Source organism: Coenobita brevimanus, chromosome 30, assembly GCF_032717465.1.
Source record: "Coenobita brevimanus isolate Jiangsu-jjx chromosome 30, ASM3271746v2, whole genome shotgun sequence".
Taxonomy (NCBI): domain Eukaryota; kingdom Metazoa; phylum Arthropoda; class Malacostraca; order Decapoda; family Coenobitidae; genus Coenobita; species Coenobita brevimanus.
The window spans coordinates 33324939-33333102 of record NC_136983.1 but is presented as its reverse complement, the minus strand read 5'-3'; the positions used below and the strand labels follow the sequence as shown (position 1 = coordinate 33333102).

General features: G+C 41.8%; 1 non-coding gene across 1 annotated transcript; it reads left to right on the top strand.

The window, feature by feature from the left end:
* The first annotated feature begins 991 nt into the window (after positions 1–991).
* On the top strand, positions 992–1110 carry LOC145395331 (5S ribosomal RNA). The gene has a single exon (XR_013896576.1). It is a non-coding gene; the product is annotated as a 5S ribosomal RNA (ribosomal RNA).
* Positions 1111–8164: the final 7054 nt, after the last annotated feature.

The window sequence follows — 8164 nt, the reverse complement described above, 5'->3', positions numbered from 1 at the left end:
CTGGTTCCTTGAAAGCAGTAATAAGAAGTAGGGAAGAAACATGGAAGTGAAAAAGTTACTACATGACAGTATTGTGATACCAACTCTAACGTATGGAAGTGAAGCTTGGACGTTGCTGGAAGGACAGAAGTCAAGAGTGAGAGCAGTGGAAATGAGTTATTTAAGAGGAGCCTGTGGAGTCACATGGAGAGACAGGCTGACAAATGAGGATATAAAGGAGTATTGTGGTGTGGATGGGGATGTGATAGGAAGCGTTAGGAGGAATACACTGAGGTGGTTTGGCCATGTGGAGAGGATGGAGGGTGAAAGACTGACGAAGAGAGTGTATGTGAGTGAGGTGGAGGGGGGAAGAGGGAGTGGGAGGCAGAGGATGAGATGGAGGGATGGGGTGGAGAGGTATATGAGAAAGGGGTGTGTGAGTTGGGAGCGGGGCAGTGAAATGGCGGGGGACAGAGCGACGTGGAGGCGTCTTGTTTGTGGCCACCCCGAACGGGATTGAGGCGTCTGGCAATAGATAGATAGATAGAGAAATATGTGGATATGAATATGCAAACAAACCATAGGGGAAAAAAGGTTGTACTGATAAAGAGGCTGATGTGTACCGTGAAAAATAAGGAAATATGTTAACACCACTGGTGATTATAAAACCAGAGAGAGAGAGAGAGAGAGAGAGAGAGAGAACACCGGGGGGAGATGGGAAAGACAAAGACGGGGATCAGGTCAAGGCCATTTCCACAGGACAGGTAAGAGTAAGGGAAAAACGGACGAAGGCGGGGCTGCCGGAAATCAAGTGTGCAGATTGAATTGCACCTAGTTCCTGGCTCTAATATATCTATTTCCATACTCATGAGATGTGATTATAGAAGATAACTAACAGTCTGTTGTTGGGTGAACTCTATGAAGCCTATGTTCAAATATTGTGGGTGTCTAAATGGCTCACTTGGTAAGCTGCTGTACTCACGCAGTTGCAAGCGCTGGTTCGAATCCCCGTACCAACGGCCATACCACGTTGAGTACACCGCTTCCCGTCCGATCAGCGAAGTTAAGCAACGTTGGGTCTGGTTAGTACTTGGATGGGTGACCGTCTGGGAACACCAGATGCTGTTGGCATCCCTACGTGTCAAGTGGGGTTGGTGGAGGATTAGTGCCCCTCCCTGTAAAACAGTTAACTCTAAGCCCTTGACCACCCTGTTTGGGATACATGGCGTCTGGCAATGAAAATATATTGGGGTTGCCACTTTAATGGGGTTAAGTTTCAAATTTCCTGCATTCCTTTGACATTGTATGCAGAATTCTTATAACAGACATGGATATGGATGAAAGAGTTATGTTCACGTCATATAAGCACACATACATATGGATGGGATAACAGTTGGCTAAAATGTTGTCATCATTATACTGTGGTGGCATACTGTATATAAGGGTGGTTTCACTAAAATAGGGTCAAGGTTCAGATAAAGTATCCTGCCTTCCTCACATTCATTTGAAACTGTACAATACTGAATGTAATAAGCATGGGTATGGATTACATGGTTATGGGCAAGTCATATAGACATATAATTGTACATGGGACAATAACTAGGTATAAATCGCGACATGGTTGAAGGGTCTCATTATACTTTTTTTTTTTTTTCACTGAAGGACATATGGGAAACTATGGTTTGAATGTCTGACTTTCATTTCGAAGGGCCGAGGTAGCTCAGTGGTAAACGATTGAGTGGTGACAATGAGCGGTGGTTGGCTATGGAAGTGCATCTAGGGTTTTTTTTATAATTTTGTTTTATGATTTTTTTTTTTACAAACTCGTGTCACTTCCCTGAGGAAAATGATGCAAGTTCATTTTCCTCAGGAAAATTACAGGAGTTTGAACACCTGAAATGATTTTTTTTATATATAGTTTCTTAGTTTTATTTATTTATTTATTTATTTTTTATGCACTCAGACTCTCCTAGCCATAAAAATATAACATAGAACATAACATGTATTGGAACAGTGTGGTTGGAGGTAGAATACTCCCGCCACTGCTTGCTACATCAACCCTCCTTCGTGACTGGCAGGTGACTGACCCGGGACTCCAGGAGACGGTGAGAAGGGGTTGATAGGTGTCGTTGTGGGAGGTAGGACAAAAACTCACCGGACAAAAACTCACCGGACAATAATTCACCGGACAATAATTCACCGGACAAAAACTCACCGGCAAATATCTAAGGAGGACAAAAACTCACCGAAATAAAAGAAAGTTTTTTATATGTCAGATATGTTTAAAAATGGTATATTTATGTATTAAAAACTTTAGAACATAGAAGATTATTTGAACTATAATACTGAAAACCTGGTCCATTAAATGAGTTATTCAAAACAAAGTGAACTCCTAGGTTTAAAAAGGGACACACTGCCCAACAGCTCGAAGGAATTCCTCTGTCGATTTCCTACCGGCAACTATATCTTCACATAAACTCTTTAAACGTTTCTGAAGACGAACATAGTTTCTCTTGGTTCTCTTCTTTGGAGGCTCGCCTCTGTCATCCTGCAGCATCATGGTTTTGACTAAGGCTTCATCCTTCCTAATGTTATCAATAACAGTGTAAAAAGATGGATGGGAATGACCAACAAGCTGCTTGAATGATGAATTCCAGGTTTCACTCATATTGTTTGTTCGAGCTGCATCATTTAGGGTATTACTGTGCACGTTCCATATACCTGGCAGAAAAGGAGGTGGAAGTCGTCGAATATTGGCTTGTAGTGATTCTGGGCCTTCATTATTTCCAGGAAGTCGTACATGACGGAATGTACCTGTAACATATGTCCTGTCGAAGTATGCAAGGAGGTCTTCAAATTCTTCAGGGGTGTTGTCCTTCAAAAACTGCATACCTTCCTGCACCTTCTCTAATGGAAGAAATGCTAACCCATCCATCATTCCACAGAACAGTCTGCAATCATCATTTTCATGGTAGCAATTCACAAGCCCTAATTCCTGTATCTTACGTCACGTACTTTGCGTCAAGTGGAAGAAACATCCTTTAGTGGCTACATGAGGACCTAAAATGGTACTGACAGCTTGCATGGCAGCTTTCTCAAAATCTAGTACAATTTCTGTGGGATCTGGTGTAAACCCTAGCCTTTCACACCCATCTACAACACTTTGAAGCAGTTCTTCATATATATTTTGTGACTTTCCTGACAGGAATGCATACACGCAAGAAACTGCTGTTTCGCCTAATGGGGCTCTAATAACATAAAGTTGCTGGAAAATTTCTGGAGCCATAGCATAGTTCCCGTCCATGAACCACGTACGGGCCCGGCACAGTAATCGTAAGCACTCATCAGTACCTTTCAGACTCTTGGTCATCCTCCTTTCGGGACTTTGGCGAAAGCTTTGCCATTGCTCTTGACATCTCAAAGGCTTTCGATCGAGTCTGGCATAAATCTTTAATTTCCAAACTGCCCTCCTACGGTTTCTATCCTTCTATCTGTGCCTTCATCGCTAGCTTCCTTTCTGGTCGTTCTATAGCCGCTGTTGTAGACGGCCATCGTTCTTCTCCTAGATCTATCAACAGTGGTGTTCCTCAGGGCTCTGTCCTATCACCAACTCTCTTCCTTTTATTCATCAATGATCTTCTAAGCTGTACATCTAACCCTATCCACTCATACGCTGATGACTCCACCCTTCACCTTTCCATTCGGTTCCCGCAACGCCCATCTCAACAGTTACTTCAACAAACAAGGGATGAGGCTATGGCACACCTAATGTCTGACTTGGCTCGTATCTCTGACTGGGGTAAAAATAATATGGTTGTTTTTAATGCATCTAAGACTCAGTTCCTACACCTATCAACCCGACAAAATCTTCCACAGGTATACCCACTAATGTTTAATAATATTCAGCTTAATCCTGCATCATCCTTGAACATGCTTGGGGTTTCATTTACTCGGGACTTATCTTGGAAAGATCATATTACATCTCTTGTAAAATCTGCTTCCAAGAGATTGGGTGTGCTAAGCCGACTCCGCTCTTTCTTTACCCCTGCACAATTGTTGACTCTATACAGGGGTTTTATCCGCCCCTGTGTAGAGTACAACTCTCATATGTGGGGAGGCTCCCCACATACAGCTCTTCTCAATAGGGTGGAGTCAAAGGCTTTTCGTCTCATTAACTCTCCTCCTCTTACTGACTCCCTTCAACCTCTGTCTCTTCGCCGCACTGTTGCATCTTTATCTCTTTTCTATCGTTACTTTAATGGTCACTGCTCCTCTGAACAGTCTGCTTGCATTCCTCCACCTCTACGACGGGCGCGTAGCACCCGTCTGGCAGCAAACTCTCATCCCTTTTCTGTCTAACTCTCTAATGCAAGAGTTAACCGTTACTCCCAGTCTTTCATTTATGCAACAGGTCAGCTCTGGAACTGTCTCCCTCTATCTGTATTTCCTGCTGCCTATGATCTCCAGTCTTTCAAACGCAGTGTGTCCAGGCATCTCAAAATGATCGGATCTTGAATTTGGCTCTCTGTTATATTTTGTTTTTCTCTTGGAGGGAACTGTTACTGCGGGCTCATGGCCTTTGGTTCCTTCTTCCTCGCATAAAAATATATATATATATATATATATATATATATATATATATATATATATATATATATATATATATATATATATATACAACCACTCTGTTGCAGGCATCCGCACCACTGTCATGCAACAGGAATCGTCGTGGCTGTTCACCAGATGTACGTTTCCAATCATCTGTAATATTTAGTTCACGTACATTTGCAGGTTCTTTAGGTAATGCACCTCGCCTCTGCCGACGAAGATCACGTCTGCATGTATCCAGCTGACCAATGTGGGCACGAACCTCGTCACTTGCAGATTCCAATCCCTGAGCAAGCAGCTGGTTTGGGCGACCTTTAGTTTCTCTTGCCTGTTGTTTTAGGGTTGCTCTTAATTTTGTGACAGAAACTAAGGCTTCATCTGCTTCATGGTTGTGATCAACAAAGGAGCGCGGATTCTGCATCTAAAAACGAAAAAAAAATATATATATATGAATTCAGTGTTAGTTCTATCTATCTATCTATTGCCTCCGTCTACACTGACTACACTACACACACTTCATCTTCCAACTTCCATCCTTACTCAACACACTACCCAAATATTTAAATACCCTCACATTTTCCATTTCCTCCCCATCTAGCCTCACTCCACACTCAGTCGCTTCATTCCTTTCAAACAACCTCGCATCTCCTTAAATATTCCTTATATTAGGGAAACACAACCTTAATGAAACTCTTTACATTTACATCCGTAGTTAGGGCTCCTTTACATTTCAGGCTTGATTGTTGACAGCACTGCCATCGTATCCACTCATTCTTCGATATCTTCTTCACGTACATATATCCATGAACGCACAGCTTTTGGCCACCCTTGTTGTTTTTGATGATCTCCATTGCTACTGATATTGATGTGAGAAACCTGAACACCAATACAATAACGGATAATTCAAACATGTGTGTCGAAGCATGTTTCAAATGTTTCAAGAAAAGCTGTTTCTAAAGCGTCGTATCCTCTTTATCCTCTTTATCCTATTCATAGTGTCAAAGCATGTTTCAAATGTTTCAAAAGAAGGTCTTTTTAAAGTGTCGTAACATGTTTCAAATCATTACTCGTTTTTATTCTCATTAGATATTTCTCGGTGAGTTTTTGTCCTCCTTAGATATTTTTCGGTGAGTTTTTGTCCGGTGAGTTTCTGTCCGGTGAGTTTTTGTCCAGTGAGTTTATGTCCGGTGAGTTTTTGTCCGCGCCCAGTCATTGTGACCTACAATCTGTCCCACTTTGGGAAGTAGGTCCGGGCTAGATGTGGGTGTATCGCAGGCACTCTGGAATGTCCAGATATATGTGTTTGGAAGCTTACGGGTTAACAAAAAGTACATATTATGGTGTTTGTTTGAAAAAAATAGTAGAAGGAAATGAAACTTGTATGAGCTAGAGTTATACTTTGAATAGGTAAATTTTCCCTTAAACTTCTTATTTCTTCCCACTTGACCACGAAAAAGTAAAGATTTTAACTTCTATTCTACCATTTGGAATGTAATAATTGGTTATAAACTAGCATAGAAGAATTTTTCTGTAATTTAACACTACCATGGTGAACAAAGGCTTTTTCCAACATGCTGTTCACTTTTCTTGTCAGTCACTTGTCAGTTTATGGTAAAGGTATTTCAGGCTATGTTCAATCTGCCTGTGAGGAACATACATGTAAGTACTCACCTCTTTAGGAGTGCAAAATAACCTACAGATCCATGGGAAGTATGTGTGCAAGAGAGTTCCTGCCCAGCTCTGCTCTGCCTTGTGTTATTAACAAAAACGAGGGGAACCCGCTACAGGGATAAGACGAGGGAAAATTCCATTTATCAGCTTTTTCCTTCGCTAATATGGTACTATGAATTTAATACGAGAGGAAGGTTATCGAATACGATTGTTATGCTGCACTCGTCTGTTTGTGATAATTCAGTTTTACTAGGATTTTAGGGAATTGAGGGAAAAGTGGGACGTTACGTCACACCAGAAGAACAATGACGTCAGGTTCGCGGATATTTGAGTTAAGGATGGCGGTCAGTTCGAATCCAATCTCACGCCCATTGCGTTCACGGACCCTTAATATTAAAGTAAGTACAAATATTATTGTGCCTCTTTTAGGTGACAAGTGAGTGAAGGAAAAAGTCATACTTGGAACTTATAAACGACCTCTACAGATTACTGGCACAATTACATATGTACTTGTAGTCGAGTTGGACAACGTTCAATTTTAGCCAAAGGAATACATCACACACACACACACACACACACACACACACACACACACACACACACACACACACACACACACACACACACACACACACACACTTAAAGTTGTCCTTCTATTACGGAAGACGACAGCTACAATACTGTACTCACTAAGATGATGTGTTTCTCAGTCTTTGGTGCCAACGTATGCGACTGTGCAAACCAATTCTGTAACCCCAAACTTTCCCACACGGCATGTCAAGTCTGGGTTTGCTGGGAGAACTCTGTTTTGGTTGTGCTTCTGTTGTCGATGCTCTTCTCTGGCTAGGTTCCGAGCTGCTTCTAGATGAATGGTTCCTTCACTGCAGAGGGCTCGCCATTGGTTTCTGTCAGAGGCATTGGTTTCAAGATCTTTGGGTATGATGCTGCATTTTTTCAGGGTTGTCTGTACATGATTTTTATATCTCTTCTTCTGTACTTCTGCGTTGCGATATGCTGCAGGAAATTGGTCATACAGAACCTGGCGGGGAAGGTGGTGCTCAAGTATGCGGAACATGTGTCCGACCCATCTGAGCTGTATTTTAGCCAGCATGAATTGTATGTCGGTTAAATTTACCCGGTGAAGAATTTGTGAGTCAGGTACTTTTTCCTCCCATGTGAGTCCTAGGATGCACTGTAAGCATCAAATGTGAAAAGACTCAAGCTGTTTGATGTGATGCTGGTATGTAGTCCAGGATTCAGCACTGTATAAGAGGGTGGAAAGGCACACAGCTGTATAAATTGATACCTTTGTCTCAATTCTCAATTCGGTGTTTTCAGACTCAAAAGCGGCTGAGGCATGATTGATTCATGGAAGGACTTCTGCATCAGTCATGTCTATCAGCGAGCACACTTTCAAGATAGGTAAAATTCTCTACCTGTTTTACATTTTTGTCATTTATCTGAAATGCAAGAGGCTCTGAGATATTATTTCGGCTTTACTGACATTTATTCGGAGACCAATTGCGTGGTATATGTTGGAAATGATGGTGAGAGGCTGTTGTAGGGCTTCTGAGATATGTGCAAGAATAGCACATATTGCAGCTCTAGGATTTGAGCTGTTTCAATATTTGTGTTTGAAGACGCCTGAGATTAAACAAGTTACCATCTAGACGAAACTGGAATTTTATTACATTAAGTTTCTTTTCCTGGTGAATTATAAGGGGGACTGCAATGAGATAGATGTTGAAAATGACAGGAGCCAGGACACTTCCGTTTATGCCCATATACACATTGAAGGGTTAGGATTTGCTCCCACCAATGGACACACGAGCATTCATGTTGTCATGCAGACTCTTCAGAAGGGTAAGAAATTTGTTTGGAACTCCAAATTCTGAAAGAGCATTCC